The sequence below is a fragment of the Triturus cristatus genome, chromosome 5_1, assembly GCF_964204655.1.
Source record: "Triturus cristatus chromosome 5_1, aTriCri1.1, whole genome shotgun sequence".
NCBI classification, from domain to species: domain Eukaryota; kingdom Metazoa; phylum Chordata; class Amphibia; order Caudata; family Salamandridae; genus Triturus; species Triturus cristatus.
In genome coordinates this window covers 476,188,582-476,207,483 of record NC_140587.1, presented here as the reverse complement: position 1 = coordinate 476,207,483, position 18,902 = coordinate 476,188,582, and positions in this window count along the sequence as shown.

The following is an 18,902-nucleotide window of genomic DNA, read 5'->3' as shown; positions in this document are numbered from 1 at the left end:
GCAGTTGAGCTTGCATAATAAATCTCTCCCTAACAAACAAACCGGATTAGAATCGCACACCACGAACTGATGTCGATCACTGAAATTTCCTATCCTGATAGGAATTGGCTCCGTCAGTGGACTAATCAGTTTCTTATTTGCTACACCAACAACCTGGATGCTTTGTCCGGAAAGAGCTAAACCCGGGACCACTGCCGATCTTATAGTCGATCTAGTAGCCCCCGTATCAACCAAAAAGGTTGTAGGGTGACCGTCAAGATCTGCTTCCACAAAGGGTCCTTTCTGATCTACCTCTAGAATGGCTCTAAGGATACAATCCTTATCTCCTTTCGATGCCAACAGACTAATCTCGTTTTCCTCGCTCACTTCAAACATTGGCATTTGCAAATAAGTTCGAGCTCCCTGCTGTACATTCTGTATTCTGGGTGGCTGGGGAACTTGCACCTGCGGAACACCAGTCCCCCCTTTTACCATTCTAGGTCTAGTCACTGTCTGTATCGCTTCCGTCCCAGGGACCTGAACTATCTCCCCTTACGACTGTATCTGATTCCATGGGTTCAGGGGACACTCGCGTCTCCAATGTCCGACCTGGTGACACTGATGACATGCTGTAATCTTTTTCAATGTTGCCACATCCATGCCTGTTCTAGGGTCTATTGGCCTTGGCCTTCCCTGCCCCTGAACATTCTGATTTCCCGCCTGATAATTTCCCTGTCTCCTCACCAACGCTTCCCCATTAGGCTGTCCCTGAGCGGTTTGCATCTGAACAAGCAGCAAATTATCTTTCAACTTCTTATGTTTTGATTCGATCTCATCTGTGCAATATCGGGCGTACCGCAAAATCTCATCGACGGGCTTGTTCTGCCAACAAATCAGATGCTCCTGTATCATGAGACTAACCTCTGGTTTCAATCCCAACACAAACTTTGAGACGAACTGTCCCATATCCTTAGTCTCCAACACATCTAGGCCACTATATTGCTTAAAAGCCTGTAAAAGTCTCTCGTAGAACTCATGCACCGTCTCCTTAGGTTCCTGCACTGTCCTGTCTATCTTCACCCAATCGATATCTTGGGGTGAAACTTTCTCCTTCAACCAAGCGATCACTCGATCATACATCCTCATTACTGCTGGTGACGGGCCATTTGTGTATGCATTTCTCTCAGGCTCGTAAGTCGGCCAATCAACGGCAATCTTGCATGCTGCCCACAAATCTCCTGGAACTACAATATCAAATAAGGTATTCAGGTCAATCCACAATACCTTTGAGATCTTTACAAAGCGATCAACCTGCTTGTACCACTCTGCGGGCTTCTCCCTAAGCCGGGGGAAATCATTCGTAAACGCCGCCAAATCACCCCTGCTCCAGGGTACATGCACATATCCTCCATTCTGCACTTCCCTCAAAGGGAAGTTTCCTATTTTTACCTGGCCTCCACCCGGAGGTGGGGTCCCTCCTATCATTCCCCTAGAGCCTTTCTTCCTGGACCATTTTTCTTCCCATTTATCGAGCGTCATCCATATACGCATGGCTAGGATCAACTCTCTGCTATGGGCCCTCAATCCGACGACCCTTTTCTCCTCCAATTCCTGGTCACTATACTGCAACCTATGGTTTCCTTGTAAAGTTTTAGTTTTAGACAAATCTACCTCATATCGCCTAGCCAATTCTGACAATTTCTCATGTGCAACTCGTGCCTTCCGAGTCACATCATTCGCTACAAAAAGTAATTCATCTGGTCCATATGTTACCACTCTCTCAAGGGGTAAGCTTCCACTTATTATCTCGTCCACTTCTGCCTTTAACCTTACTACATCTATCATCCCAGCTCCTAGGGCTCCTTTCAATACCTCTCGACAGACCACCCTTCCTCTACCGTCATCCTCACATTCCTGGTCCTGCGACCTCCTTTCTTCTGACATATCCCTGGGAGCGGGTCGATCTCCGAAAATAACCGGCTCTCTCTCTGCTATCCTTACTCTGGGGTCTTGGCCCCTCAGGGGTGGTACCCATGAACGTAAATCTGATCCCGACTCTCTCGGAGACCTCGATCTCTCCGTTCTCTGTTCTCCTTGTCCCCTAGATTAATCTGACATGGCTGGCAATGGTGTACTCCATTCTATAGGGTTCGGAGTCCGGGCCATTGCACCCGCTAGGCCACTTTCCGCGACCTCTCTCCTAACCCCCTCGGCTGTCCGTTCTGGGTTTTCACCCTCCTCTGTATCTGGGTGGTAAATCGAAACAATGGGTCCAATGGTAACCGGTACCTTGAAGGCATCCGGTAACCTCGCATCTCTCTCGACCTTTACGCTTGCCTCAGAAAGGCTCCTTGTACCCTCCGTTCCTATCGAGAGTCTTCCTTCTACTCTCATCTCTGGGTGGACTGTTCCTCCTTTAGTGTCTTCTATCTGAATCAATGTCCCTTCTGGGACCTCTGGGTTATACGGAGGTGGTCTCTCTGACAACAATCTTTCCAATAAATCATCATCTATCTCACTCTCTTCCTCTTCTTCTGGCTTTATGTTCTTTAACCCCTCCGATGTGATCAATAAAGGATACAGTCTATCTCCTTCTATCGCCTGCACTCTCCACCTTTTCTCCGCTGCGTCCTATCTGGCATCCTGGTAAGTCCTGATCGACTTTTTCACCCTCTCCTGATTCCTTCCTCTATCCCTGTCATGCGCTGCCCTAATCCACGCATGTAGTGCTTCGAACTGTGTTGGCCTTGGCATAGGTCGTAACCCTGCCATCACTGATTTCAACTGGTACAACACTGCTAGCCTGAACGAGCCATACCTCGGCAATGCTAATTCCCCTTCACCTTGTGTCATTTCATGCCAATTCTCAAGCCAAATTATCATATGCAATCCCACATTCTTTGCCATATAATGTGCTGGTGTATCCTCGGGAGGAGCCTCTTCTCCCTACCGAGTAACCACATGTTTGTCGCCCCTACACATTTCTCGAAAAACCTTAAAACACTTCATGGTCAACAAAATTCGATTCCACGCACTGTTTTACCTCCTGGTGTCGAACCCTTCAATAACAGCGCGACTAACACCAACCGGCCTATCACAGCGCGGCACTCTCTGACGTCACTTTCCTTCGTTTGCAGCAGTTCCCTGTCCTTACGCCTTCATTCGTCCCATTCATACACTGAAATAACCGTTTGTCCCAAACAAGTTACTTCTCTGGCTGTCCGTCCACAGCCTCTCGAAATTGTTGACCTCGGTTGGCAACTGTATGTCCCCGTCCAACCAGACAGATCGCCTCTGATAGGTTACAAGTACTCAACTTCACATACAGCAACCCACGACCAGCGTCGAGTTGTCATGCACTCACACATTCGCTCCCCCTATCTCAGTCCAGGTGATCGATGGTACCTCACGATCTCCTTTGGGTGGTCAACAAAATCTACCACGGGTGTCTTCTACACCACAATTACCGGGCTGCGCAAATCAGTCTTGACCCTGTGCCTCATGGGAACAGTCCAGCCCGAACTGCCAAGCCAGGTCCAACCTGGACTGGAAACAAGCATCCTAGGACCGGTTTCGGGGTTTCACCCCTCTTCAGCCAGGATAGCTTGAATCCAGTGGCATGGAGAGCACCACCCCCTTTTGTACCGCTTTATAATAGACCAATTAGGCAGAATCTCAACTCTAAAACCATTGATCTATTAAGTAGCTCCCTGGACCTCGTAGACCCCATTGATACTGTGGTCATATGTAGGGGTTTCAACTGTGCTTATGAACCACTAAACGGCCTAGAAAGTCTAACAGAGCCAGAGGATATGGCAAGAGGACTACCCCAGTTAAAGGCAAAATCACCAAAACTGTGTAAAAACGCTGCTATTCAGATAATGCATCTTACTATTAAACACCACCTAAGGGCTTACAATGGAAGGGTGACTAATAATGAGAACAACAGCCACTCCTTAAACACTTTCAAATGAGGTAGCTCGCAGTCAAGAATAGATTATATCATGCACAGTACACATAGTTGGAGCATGATAATGGGTTTCAAAATAGACATGAGAGAGGACAGTGACCATCGGCCACTTTGCCTGGTTATAGTAGGTTACATACCAAGGGATGATCTGTTGGTTGACAGCCCACCTAAAACACAGTCCTTAATAGGGAATAACCATACATTCATTAAATGGCCCCGGATTACAGAAAACATTGGGCTGATGACAGGTATCTATAGTACATTTGCAGATGTAGTGAGCCCTCATTTAGAGACAAGAGGAACACCAGTAATATTAATGCACAATTCCCTAGTGGCACAGTTAGAGCCCCTTCTCACCAGAAAAGCTAGAAAGAGACTCAGCAGCAATACAAACACAAAAATACATCCCTGGTACACACTAGACTGTAGGAAAGCCAAGAAATGGCTAATTGAGAACTTAAAACAGGGGACTGCAGACTCAATAAGAGAGGCCAGGGACAGCCACAGGAAGATATTGGCCACCGCAAAAAGAACTGGGAGGAGAATAGCTGGCTGGACCTCCTCCAGGCTGCAAAATCTAACAACATGTCAGAATTCTGGAAAATAATTGCATGGGGGGGAGGGCTAAGTAGAGCGCACAGAGCATTACCTGGCAGCTTGGACAGAGCATTTCACTAATCTGTATTCAAGTGTTCGGTCCATCTCGGCCGAATCTAGGGAGCCTGCTAGCAACAAGGAAGATAGCGAAGCAATTATTTTCACATTGGAAAAAACTGAACATGCAATAGATAGTATTAAGCAAGGAAAGGCCTCGGGACTAGATAGACTCCATGGAGTTTGTTCAAGCATGATAAGAATGTCTGGGTCCCGTTCGTTAACTTAATTGCAACACCATAGCTGCAGGTGCACCTGTCCCAGCAACATGGAAAGGGGCAGAAATTGCCCCTATGCATAAAAAAGGTTGTAAGCAGAAACCTGGGAATTACAGGCCAATTATCCTAATATATGTGCTCCAAGAAATCCTTGCCATGCATTATTGTATACGCTCAATGAATGGATAGAGACAAACAACATAATGTCTCAGTAACAGGCAGGATTTAGAGCTCGAACATGCACGGTGGACCAGGTCTTAAGATTCCTATCTATCATCTGGAAATATGTTAAGTTAAAGGGGGGCCACATTTATGTGACATTTGTAGCCCTAAGAGCGGCTTTCGACCTCGTACCCAGATCTTTACTTTGAGACTCATTAAAAAAACAAGAAGGTACCTTAACTTTATTAGCACAGATAGTAAGGCTACACTGTGACAACTATGCAAGAGTCCGTTAGGGCATGAACGAGGAGCTCACGGAACCGATCCCAATAGATAGAGGAGTGAGACAGGGGTGTGTACTTGCCCCCACCCTGTTCTCACTCTATAATAATGATGTGGTCAGTTATCTACAAAAAACCGAAAATGACCCTCCTAAGCTGAGCGGGAACTTGGTTCCAGCACTGCTATTTGCAGACGCTACAATTTTGATTTCACAGACACCCAGGGGCCTGCAAAACTCACTGAATGCTTTTAATAGCTACTGTTACGCAAAAGGATTAGAAATAAATGCTGGTAAAACTAAGTACATGGCCCAAAATCCCCCAAAAAGTTTTAGAAAGGATTTTAAGATGAATAATCAAAAACTAGATTATGTTCCAAATTGTACTTATTTGGGTATATTGCTTGATTCGAAACTGTCATGGAAACTGCAGGTAAACCATTCAGCGCTGCAACTTGCCCAGGGGGCAGGGTCTGTCCTTAAAAAGTACTGTCTATCGTCAAGCAAATCCTTGACACCGGCACTCGAGATATTCAAGTGCAAGGCGCAAGCAGCAGCACTATATGGATCAGATCTTTAGGGAATTGGCGATACCGCACAATTAACAAATGGGGAAAATAAGTTTATGAGGAGTTTAATGGGGTTACCAACATCAATGCCACTCATCCCAATGTTCCATGACCTAAACACGAAGCGCAAATGTCACATTGCAATACTCTGACCACTGCTTTACTGGGTACGCCTGTGGATAACAACAGAGTTGGCAGTTTATCGAGGGGGATTAAGAGAACTCTTAGCCATTGATAGCTATCTCACTTTTCCCTGGCTAAGGTTCATTAAGAAATTGCTCACAGAATTAGGCCTCAATTTATACTGGACTGAACCATATAACCTAATACCAAGCTGTAAAAACACATTGAAAAGAACCTATTGGTCACACTTCCTGAATGCTTTTCATTGTAACCAAAGCTTGGGAAGGTTAACAACCCATTTTCTTACTGTAAAACCTAACCCAAGCTTTAAAGAGCTTCTTGAACACGTACAGGCACACTTTGCCAGAATTCTGTACCTAAAACTAAGATATGGTACTTTACAGACTAAGAGCTACACAGCAAATTGGGGGATGAAGAGGGATGGCACTTGCACTTTAAGCTCCGTATGTACCTCAAGGTAAATCAAAAATATAGCGCATATCTTATTTTTTTGCACAGCATATACACAGGCAAGGAAGAAATGGATACGCCCGCTGTGCAAAAATTTGGGATTCAGGAAGCATCAAGATGCACTAAGGTTCTTGACAATCAGTACTGCCCCATATGTGAGATTTGCCCTATCACGATATCTGTTTGCAGTAGGGATCGTAAGAAATAAAATAGGACCAAAATTGTGGCACTGCCACGAACAATGCACATACTACTTCTGATTTTTTACACTGTTTTGCTATTTTAATTGCATCATACAGATTGTTAGCTGATTTTAAATAAACATACAATAGGGGGATGCACTGAAGTACTTAGCGACCTGTAACTATTCTTTTTCTAAATTGCAACCAATGACGATTTTACTGTGGATTTGTTATACATTGTACAATGAATTTTAGCCCAACTTTAATAAGTATTTAATATGTGCATATAGTATGATGAGCATAGTTAACTGAAAAACTTTTATGTGTGAAAATTTTATGGCCTTTGGTCGAAATAAAGTATATTCAATTTTATGCCCTTCATTCAGCCAGAAGATGTCCCTCTTTGATTTAGACACATAAACCATAATTCTGTGGTGCCTATACTCCCTCCAACGTTCTGCCATGCATGTGCATTCTCCTGCAATGCTGCTTTTTCTTTATCAGTTGATGGATGATGATGGGTGATGACAACCCCACTCACCTCTCCTGAACCTGACATCTCTCTCTGCTTCTCTCAGTGGTCCTCCAACCCCTTACTGGAGACCCAGGTCCCCAGATCCAGACAGACCCTCGGGCGGGGACGGGATGTTGGAGGACCGACCAGTGCCTCCTGCATGATGTCCATGCAGTTGTGAGACACAGCGACCTGAGGCACTACATCGTGTAGTGTCTCAGGTCACTGTGTCTCACACATGCGTAGATGTCAAGCAGGAGGCACTGGCCGGTCCTCACACATTCCAACACTGCCAGAGGGTCTGTCTGGAAATACATGTGTCTGCTGAGCACCGTGGATACAGATGTATTACAAGGTAAGGAACGAGGGGATAGGGACGGGGTTTAATGACTGCACCTTTCAGAAATGACAAAATAAACCCCATAATACAAAACTGCAAAAAGCAATACATAAGCCCTATGAGGCTGGCTGTCTGCTTCTCTTTTTGTCAGTAGGGCGGAATGGAACTCCACAGAATTCCACAAAGTTTTTATGCAACTCTGCAGTATTCCTTGTAGTGCAAGTGAGGAAGCACCATCATTTTAATCAGGGCAATCCTGCCTAGTAAATTAAGAGGGAGGGTTTGCTAGGCCATTAGACTGCTTTTAGTTTTCTTCATAAGGAGTGTTAAGTTAAGAACGTGGGCCTGTATGGCCACTGTGGTAAAATGGATCCCCATGTATTTAAAAGTAAGACAATGAGTTTGGATACCCATCTGCCAGGCACTTGATGCAATGTCTCCCCGTAACAGGATGTCGACCTCCTCAAAAAGGTGGAGAAGTTCTAGGGCCCTGATGCAGCGGAAAGCTTACCAAATTTCATTACTCTGCAAACATCACTATATATTATCACCAGCTGGGCCCAAACATAACAATTTAATTGAACAACCATCCTAATTATCAAACCTTGGTCCTCCAATGGATCTTTTGTTAATCTAACAGGGACTTAGATATTCGGAGAACGTGAGGCAGTTTCCTTATGAGGACCTGGAATAAAGAAATGCTGGGCCCGATTCACAGAACTAACTTAAGACAAAATCCTAAACTTACTACCATTTTCCTATTCACAGAAGGCACTTACTCATTTTGGTATTCACAGAAGACACTTACTCACTTCGGTATTCACAGAAGTTAGGAGTCCTAACTTTAGGACTCCTAAATGCCTTCTGTGAATACCGAAATTCTTAAAATTAGGATTTCAAAAGTCAGTCCAATAGCATGGCAGGGAACATGGAAAAACAGCCAGATCAACTTCACCTCCAGGGGGCAGTTATACTTCCAAAAGTTCATGTTTAACCCATAAAGTATCTTTTCGATCAGTTCATATGGTTTCCATTGGCTGCTCACGATGGGCTGCTCATGGGGTGATCAACACCTCATTAGAAAATCCAGAATCATTAAGTAATAATTTCTCAAATCCATTGAGATCCAAATTGTATAGAGTTCTATCCTTTCCACTGAAATAATAAAACAACTTTTTGCTCACAGTCCATCTGTTCCCAGATGCTTTCTCTGGGTTTACAATCATTTTGATACATTTATGTCAACAGTGTTGCTAAATCAAAAGTGAACCTATTGTTTTGGAGTACAGAAAAGAAACTTCACAAAAAGTTCTCACAGCATCTAAAGTTACTACTTAAGCTCTAGTCTGCCTTTTGAGCAAGAGAGAAAAAGCATTTGAGGACTACATGAAATTCTGCTGAATCATTTTCAAGTTATTGATTATTGTGCGTTATCTCTGATCAACTTCGGCAGGGGTTCTATGGCAATGCAAAGAGAAGGGGCAGGGGGAGAGTGGCCAGTCCTGACTGGTTCCACACTCCATTGGAAATGATTCACACAGCACCCCATTAATCATGACCTGAGCCAATGGGTGTTAATAGAGGAGAGAGACCATCTTCCAGGATTGGGCACCAAACCCCATTCGTTCAAGCACCATCTGTAAGCAGCCCCAATCGAATGTGTTAAATGCTTTTCCAAAATCGGCAAGTAGTAAGGCAGTATCAGTAGGCAGTCTGTACATGTGAGTGACAGTAACCTGTAGGTGCCATATACAGTGTTTCATACTCTGGCCAGGCATAAAACCGCATTGGTCCATGTGGATTAGGGACCCATTGACCGTCTGGAGTTGAGTCGCTAGGATTGTTGCAAAGAGTGTGATGTCGGTATTAATGAATTAAATGGGATGGTACACCCCGCAATCAGTAGACGGTTGGTCGGTCTTGCTGATAGTCACCAGGACGAGTTCCTGTGAAAAGTACCCTACCCGTATAAAGTTGAAGCAGATCAGATTATATTATATCACAGAAGGATGGTTAATACTCAAGGGGAAGGCCATGCGGACCTTGATTTTTCCTAGGTTTCAGGCCCTGGATAGCTTCACAAATCTCCTCCCCCATGAGCGGTTCATCCAGGGGTGCACTTTGGGCCTTAGTAAGAATATGGAGGGATATATCCACCAGCACTGGTTGGGCCTGCTCCACGGCGGGGGGGTGAAGGTGGTGGGCATTTAGATCCTCATAATAGTGAATGCGGCTGCAACATCATTTGCCCTGATGGCTTAGGATCCCGACATGGTTGTCACAACAGGGATAAAGTGGGAATCAATGATTCAAGGTGTTTGGTCGCTAGTCTGTATGATAGGACGCTACTTTTGTCGCCATGTTCATACACACATTTGTTAGGTGTTTTGGTCATGTGAAGGGCAAGTGCAGTTTCGGTAGTGAGAATGTGTGTCTCAAGATAAAGTATGTTACTGTGCCCCTCTTTCACTCTTTGTCCCAGGTATCTTTTCGCCACCCCATGGACTGCCAGTTCACTCACTGCCCATAGAGTGCCAGTGCTTTCAACATGCCTTTATTAATGTCAAAGTATGATTGGAGCTCCACATCCAAGTTTAGGATCAAGTGTTCATCTAAAAGGAACAACTCATTGAGGCACCATATAGGGTGTCTGTGGGGGACGGATGACCTCGGTCAGAGGAATTGTGGGGAATGTCTGATATATCTCATATCAGTTGCATTGGGAAAATATAGTCTATGTGAGACATGTTGCAATTAGATGTAGAGGTATGTGTGTAGGCAGTACTTCTGGGGTTCCACACCCTCCAGGTGTCACAAAGGCCAAGGAAGTCAGCCTAGAAGCAGGTGGGCAAGAGTGGGCACAGCAGTTTCGAGTCATCGGGCCAGAGACATCAAGAGTCGGGTTAGAGACTGCATTGAGGTCTCCTCCCAGGAGGATAGCACCATGTGGGAGGGTTGCTTTCACTTGGGTTAGGTCTTGAAATGTCTTTTTTGTGGAGTTGTGGAGGAATACAAATACTTATATAATATATATATATATATATATATATATATATATATATATATATATATATATATATATATATATATATTCACTTAAAAAACCATAGGTTTCACACATGTTATAGTTAGCTGGACATTTCACTCGTAAAAAACCATTGAAATTCCCCTGTTATAGTTAGTTCAGATAACTATAACTCGCGCGCCCGCAATCCACTGCTGATGACGTCACATATTACATCACTCATGACAGGGTCAGTGACTTCACTCATGACATCACTGATGACATCATCCTTGTGATAGAGTGGCGGTCGCGCGAGTTATAGTTATCTGAACTAACTATAACGGAGGAATTTCAATGGTTTTTTACGAGGGAAATGTCCAGCTAACTATAACATGTGTGAAACCTATGGTTTTTTAAGTGAATATATATATATATATATATTACCTACTGGCAGTCGCCAGTAGGTAGTTATAGTTAGGACCACGTTTCCATAGGAAATCCTCAACATTCTATTTTGAATAACTTTGGTGCCGGTCGACGAATCCTCGCGAATTTTTCAAAATAGGTGGGGCGCTACGCTCCGCTCCTACCCTGAAAGTCTCGGGGGGATTCGTCAAGCGGGGGCTGAGATAAAAGGGGGGTCCCAAAACGCGTTTTTCCCATGCATTTTTCCATAGGACCTTTAGACAGGGCTACAGCCCGAACGGCTGAACAGAATTACTAGAAATTTGGCAGAGAGGTAGTCCTCAGGTCAAGGAAGTGCCTTTTGTAGGTTTGGTGTAAATCTGTTCAGTAGATTCTGAGAAAATAGCCTTTAAATCAATATATATATCTGAGCCAGCTTACAGTGCGCTTACGGTACGCTTACCGTACGCGTACGGTGGCGCACGCGAGCGCGATTCTGATTGGCTGTTAGATCTTAGTAAACATTCGAATCGGCCGAAACCAGGAAGCGGCGGCCGCCATTTTCTCTCTCGCACTGAGAGTTAGGTTGTAAAATAAAGCCAAAAAACATGTAAAGGGGCTGTTTAGACAGCTCCCACACACATAGCCATGTTGAGGGAGTCCCCAAAGGCCCCCCCAGGCCAAAAATGCAATTTTTATTTTTTTGCTAATTTCGCCGATTACGCTTACCGTACGCGTACGGTAAAAAATTATATAAAAAAAAAAACTATCCACACTCTCCCCACCCCGTGTGGGGCTTATTAGAGGTGAGCATGGCTTATTAGAGGTGAGATAAACTAGAATATTTTAAACAAAAATAATAAAAGAAAAAATTATCCACACTCTCTCCACCCCGTGTGCAAATGGTGCCCGAAGGGCACCATTTGTGCATGGCTTATAAAAACTACGAAAAATTAAAATATTACCTTTCAAAACGAAGTGCATCATATGTCCTCCATGTGCGCACGGTGCGCGAAGCGCATCGTGCGTACATGGCCCATCTAGCGTAACGTGGGCACGCGGTGCGTGTAGCGCACCGCGTGCCCACCGTGCGTGCACGGCACTAACTGCGTAAAGGGGGCGCGCGGTGCGCGAAGCGCACCGCGTGCTTACTGTGCGCGCACGGTGCGCGCACGGAACGAACTGCGTTAAGTGGGCGCGCACGCCACGAATGGCGTAAAGTAACTTAGCATTTAAAAAACCGTACTAATTCACTGAAAAAAACATAGGTTTCACACACGTTATAGTTAGGAATTAGCATTTAAAAAACCTTGCAAATTCACTGAAAAAACCATAGGTTTCACACATGTTATAGTTAGCGGATATTTTACTGATAAAAAACCAGTGAAATTCCCCCGTTATAGTTAGTGCAGGCAACTATAACTCACGCGACCGCAATCTTCTGCTGATGACATATGTGTCTTTATGAAAAAAAAATATTTGTAATATATGTATAGCTAAAAATGTATGGAAGAAGACATGAGCAAATAAGTGTCTAAATACAGTATTAGCATCAGCAGAGGATTGCGGTCGCGTGAGTTATAGTTGCCTGCACTAACTATAACGGGGGAATTTCACTGGTTTTTTATCAGTAAAATTTCCGCTAACTATAACATGTGTGAAACCTATGGTTTTTTCAGTGAATATATATATATATTTATATATATATATATATATATTATCTACTGGCGGTCGCCAGTAGATAGTTATAGTTAGGACCGTGTTTTCATAGGAAATCCGCAACATTCTATTTGGAATAACTTTGGCGCCGATTGATGAATCCTCGCGAAATTTTCAAAATAGGTGGGGCGCTCCGCTCCTACCCTGAAAGTCTCGGGGGAATTCGTCAAGCGGGGGCTGAGAAAAAAGGGGGGTCCCAAAACGCGTTTTTCCCATGCAATTTTCCATAGGGAACTTTAGTCCAAGGTACAGCCCAAACGGCTGAACAGAATTACTTTAAATTTGGCAAAGAGGTAGTCCTCAGGTCAGGGATGTGCCTTTTGCATATCTGGAGTCAATCTGTTCATTAGTTCCTGAGAAAATTGCAGTTAAAAGTACATAAATATCTATAGGCGCGCACCGTGCGCGTACGGTAAGCATACCGTACGCGCATGCTGCTGTGCGCGAGGGCAATTCTGATTGGTTGTTAGATGTCAGTAAACATTAGAATCGGTCGAAATCAGGAAGTGTCGGCCGCCATTTTGTCTCTCGCAGTCTGAGGCAGTAAAAAACAAAGGTGGAGAACGTGAAAAGGGGGCAGGGTGGACAGTTCCTGACCCCCTAGCCTTTGTCCGGGGGTCACTGAAGGACCCCCCAGGGTGAAAAAATCATTACATTTTTTTTCTCGAAAAAGCGAGAGGTGCGCGCACCCTACGCGCACGCCACGCACAACGCATCGTGGGCGTTCGGAGCACCAATGCGCCCCGAACGCTCAAAGCGCGCGCACGGTGCGCGCACGGTGAAAAACCTGAAAAAAATATATATTAATAAATACATAACTTAGCATTTAAAAAACCGTACAAATTCACTTAAAAGACCATAGGTTTCACACACGTTATAGTTAGGAATTAGCATTTAAAAAACCTTGCAAATTCACTTAAAAAACCATAGGTTTCACACATGTTATAGTTAGCTGGACATTTCCCTCGTAAAAAACCAATGAAATTCCCCCGTTATAGTTAGTGCAGGCAACTATAACTCACGCGACCGCAATCCTCTGCTGATGACGTCAGATATTACATCACTGATTACATATGTGTCTTTCTGAAAAATAAATATTTGTAAAGCTAAAGATTAATGGAAGAAGACATGGGTAAATAGGTGTCTAAATACAGTGATGTAATATCTGACATCATCAGCAGAGGATTGCGGTCGCGTGAGTTATAGTTGCCTGCACTAACTATAACGGGGGAATTTCATTGGTTTTTTACGAGGGAAATGTCCAGCTAACTATAACATGTGGGAAACCTATGGTTTTTTAAGTGAATATATATATATATATATATATATATATATATATATATATATATATATATATATATATATATATATATATATATATATATATATATTATCTACTGGCGGTCGCCAGTAGATAGTTATAGTTAGGACCCTGTTTCCATAGGAAATCCGCAACATTCTATTTGGAATAACTTTGGCGCCGGTCGACGAATCCTGGCGAAATTTTCAAAACTAATGGGGCGCTACGCTCCGCTCCTACCCTGAAAGTCTCGGGGGGATTCGTCAAGCGGGGGCTGAGAAAAAAGGGGGTCCCAAAACGCGTTTTCCCCATGCATTTTTCCATAGGACCTTTAGACACAACTACAGCCCGAACGGCCGAACAGAATTACTTGAAATTTGGCAGAGAGGTTGTCCTCAGGTCAAGGAAGTGCCTTTTGTAGGTCTGGTGTAAATCTGTTCAGTAGGTCCTGAGAAAATAGCATTTAAATCAATATATATATCTGTAAGCGCGCTCCGTGCGCTTACCGTAAGATTACCGTACGCGTACGGTGCCGTGCGCGAGCTCAATTCTGATTGGTGGTTACATGACTGTAAACATTCGAATCGGTCGAAATCAGGAAGTGTCGGCCGCCATTTTCTGTCTCTCGCACTGAGAAACAAAGGTGGGGAACGTGAAACGGGGGCAACGAAGAGAGTTGCAGACCCCCTAGTGTTTGTCAGGGGGTCCAAGAAGGACCCAAAAGTACGAAAAATAAATTTAATAATTTAAAAAAAAAATCGCAGGGTACGCGTACGGTAAGCTTACCGTACGCGCACGGCAAAAAAAATAAAAGAATAAAAATAAAGAAGTAACAATCACATTTATTAAATAAATTAAAGGACCCACAAGGGAGAAAAAAACAAATGTTACTGCGTAAAAAAAGGCGAGGCGCGCACGGCATGGACTGCGCAACGTGGGCGCTCGGTGCGAGAAGCGCACCGTGCGCCCACAGCGCGCGCACCGTGCGCACAGGGTGTGCGCATAGTGAAAAACCAGAAAATAAATAAATAAATAAATACATAACTTAGCATTTAAAAAAACGTACAAATTCACTGAAAAAACCATAGGTTTCACACACGTTATAGTTAGGAATTATCATTTACAAAACCTTGCAAATTCACTTAAAAAACCATAGGTTTCACACATGTTATAGTTAGCTGTACATTTCACTCGTAAAAAACCAATGAAATTCCACGTTATAGTTAGATCAGGTAACTATAACTTGCGCGACCGCAATCCACAATGTGTAATTTCAGATGTCATCATTGATGTCATGAGTGATGTCACTGACCATGTCATGAGTGATGTACTATGTGACGTCATCAGCAGTTTATTGTGGGCGCGCAAGTTATAGTTACCTGATCTAACTATAACGTGGAATTTAATTGGTTTTTTACGAGTGAAATGTACAGCTAACTATAACATGTGTGAAACCTATGGTTTTTTAAGTGAATATATATATATATATATATATATATATATATATATATATATATATATATATTCACTGAAAAAACCATAGGTTTCACACATGTTATAGTTAGCTATACATTTCACTCGTAAAAAACCAATGAAATTCCCCCGTTATAGTTAGTGCAGGCAACTATAACTCACGCGCCCGCAATCTTCTGCAGATGACATATGTGTCTTTATGAAAAAAAAATATTTGTAATATATGTATAGCTAAAATTTAATGGAAGAAGACATGGGCAAATAAGTGTCTAAATACAGTATTAGCATCAGCAGAGGATTGCGGTCGCGTGAGTTATAGTTGCCTGCACTAACTATAACGGGGGAATTTCATTGGTTTTTTACGAGTGAAATGTACAGCTAACTATAACATGTGTGAAACCTATGGTTTTTTCAGTGAATTTGCAAGGTTTTTTAAATGCTAATTCCTAACTATAACGTGTGTGAAACCTATGGTTTTTTCAGTGAATATATATATATATATATATATATATATATATATATATATATATATATATATATATATACACTTATATGTGGCATATGGCTTCGCCTCCAGTGTGCCCACCACTTCCACATATCTACCCAACGGGTCGTGAAATAGTTGGGTTTTCACCAAGGGAAAGGACTTGTGTAGGAGTATTGCTATACCTCTGGAATCTCTGGTGAAACCTGAATTACGATCTCGGAATGCTTTACGAATTACTCAAATCTGGGGAGTCCGACCGAGCGATTTGGATGCTTCGGTCAGACTCCCATTGACTTCAGTGGGAGCCTGTGTTCATAACGAATACACAGGTTCCCATTGAAAAATGGGATGGTTGGGGAAAATTGTGCACCCTGTGGCAGGCACCCCTTAGTGCCTCCCACATTGTCAAAATTTACAAACAGCAGTGGTGGAACAATTGGTAGCACATCTATTCCCCTTGTGCATACAATATCGGCATATGATTCTTGGTGCCCCTCGAGGTTATAAGGACTGCACCCCACTGCCTAAGGTGCTAAGACACAGAAGCCCAATTGGATCCGGTGAGAGCATAAAACAGACATAAACCTCTGCGCTCCTATTCAAGTATATATCAATTCATAAAGTTATTCAAGTCTATCAATTCAAAGTACCATCAGGACATCAAAGTCGTTCTTGCTGTATCAGTTTAATATGAATATGTGCCAAAATTACAAGATTGAAAAAACATTAGTAATATAATCAGGATGATCAGCTTTGTGTGTCAATCTTCCTTCCAAGCGTTGAACCAGCAGCCGACACTTGTTTCGTTTCATAGAAACTTTTTCAAGGCTGCAAATGATGCCATAAGAAAAAGATTTTACATTGTTTATGTCCAACAGATATATATCAAGCTAACAACGGAAACAGGAAGCACGCATTATGAGTTATAGAAGAAAAAAGAAAACATGGAGATCAAGGCATCTACTATGTTGATGTATTTTGTGAGTGTAGCTGAAGCAAGATAAAGCAGGTGCCCGAGTTGAAGCTCAAATTCAGTAACGCATTAATCAGCCCAAAATCTCCACGAGCATGCAAAATTTCGCGTGTTTGCGGAGATTTTTTGCCGTTTAGTGAAATTTTGCGAAAGGCAACTTCGCAAATTCCGCCCACCCCTAGATGATATCAAGACCGTGATCGGGCACCAGTTAGTTTTGGAATCAAGGGAGAGGTTTCCAAGCCTACCCTCAGAGGGTCGTGTTTACAAAGTGTTTGTTGCTCAGTGGCCTACTGCAGACATCCTCAGGGGTATCGGTGAAGTGAGAGTCGGAGTTATGAAGTTTCACGGGGAGAAGCAGTGCATAATGGATGGACATCACTGTGAGTTTCTGTTTAATGGCGTCAAATGATTTCCGTTAAGCTTGCATTGCCTTGGTGTAGCCTGGAAGGATCATAATGTGTGAGGAGTGGTCAAGAAACTGATTATGAGATCTGGCCTCTCTGAGGACTGCACCCTTTTCACGAACGTTTAGGATATTAATGATCAACAGCCATGGAGAGGACCCAGTGGGAGGCTGCTGCAACAATTTGCGGTGGGCCCGCTCGACCACAAAGCAGGGCGATAGTGATACCTCCAGCATCCAGGAATGAAGCAATGTTTCCAAGAAGGTGGTGTTATGGGGGGGCTTCAGGACAGCCCACCAGGCAGAGGTTACTTCGGGAGTGATTCTTTGCATCTTCTGCTCTGTCTTCCAAGGTGCGGACCTTCATCATCAGAGAAGCCGACTTGGTTTTGAAATCAGAGGAGTCATCTTCCAATGTAGAAACACAGTCCTCCACCTCCATCACCCAGTCTGCCACCGATCTGAGGTCCTGATGTTAGAGGGGGACCTCAATGCCGTTCTCACCGATTTTGGATTCAAGGGCCTTCCGGGTAGTCAGGATTGCTTGGAGGATGTGATGGACATCTGAAGACGCAGGAGGCATTAGGTTGGGGTCTCAAACAGGCATTTTCTTTTTTCTTTTTTTTAAAAACCTTTATTAAATTTAGTTCGTGCATATAGGTAAAGAAAGTCATGGTAATGTTACAGACTCCAAGAACAACAAACCCCAGCATGGCATAAATTACCAGGACAGTCGTGCCTTTACAACTGTATGAATCAATCAATCAATCAATCAGTACATTTATAGAGCGCACTACTCACCCGCGAGGGTTTCAAGGCGCTGAGGGTGGGTGGGGGGGTGCTGCTACTGCTCGAACAGCCAGGTCTTGAGGTGTCTCCTGAAGGTGAGAAGGTCTTGGTTCAGTCGGAGGTTGGTGGGGAGGGAGTTCCAGGTCTTGGCGGCGAGGTAGGAGAAGGATCTGCCGCCTGCTGTTGTTCTTCTGGTGCGTGGTACGGTGGCGAGGGCGAGGCTGTGAGCGGAGTTGGCGAGTCGGGCATTGAACGAGAGGCATTTGTTGAGGTATTCGGGTCCGGCGTTGTGGAGCGCTTTGTGTGCGTGGGTGAGGAGCTTGAACGTGATCCTCTTGTTCACGGGGAGCCAGTGCAGGTCTCTCAGGTGGGCGGTGATGTGGCTGAGGCGGGGGATGTCCAGGATGAGGCGTGCGGAGGCATTCTGTATGCATTGCAGTCTTTTCTGTAGCTTGGCCGTTGTCCCTGCATAGAGTGCGTTGCCATAGTCGAGCCGGCTTGTGACGAGGGCTTGGGTGTCAGTCCTTCTTGTTTCCGTGGGGATCCATTTGAAGATCTTTTGTAGCATGCGGAGGGTGTTGAAGCAGGAGGAGGAGATGGCGTTGACTTGCTTGGTCATAGTGAGCGATGAGTCCAGGACGAACCCTAGGTTGCGTGCATGGTCAGTGGGTGTCGGTGCTGTGCCCAGGGCGGCGGGCCACTAGGAGTGGCGGAGGGGGATGGTCCAAGGATGAGGACCTTCGTCTTGTCTATGTTCAGTTTCCGGCGGCTGATCTTTATCCATTCGGCGATGGCCCTCATTCCTTCTTGGAAGTTGGATTTGGCGGTGACTGGGTCTCTGGTCAGGGAGAGCATCAGCTGGGTGTCGTCGGCGTAGGGGGCTC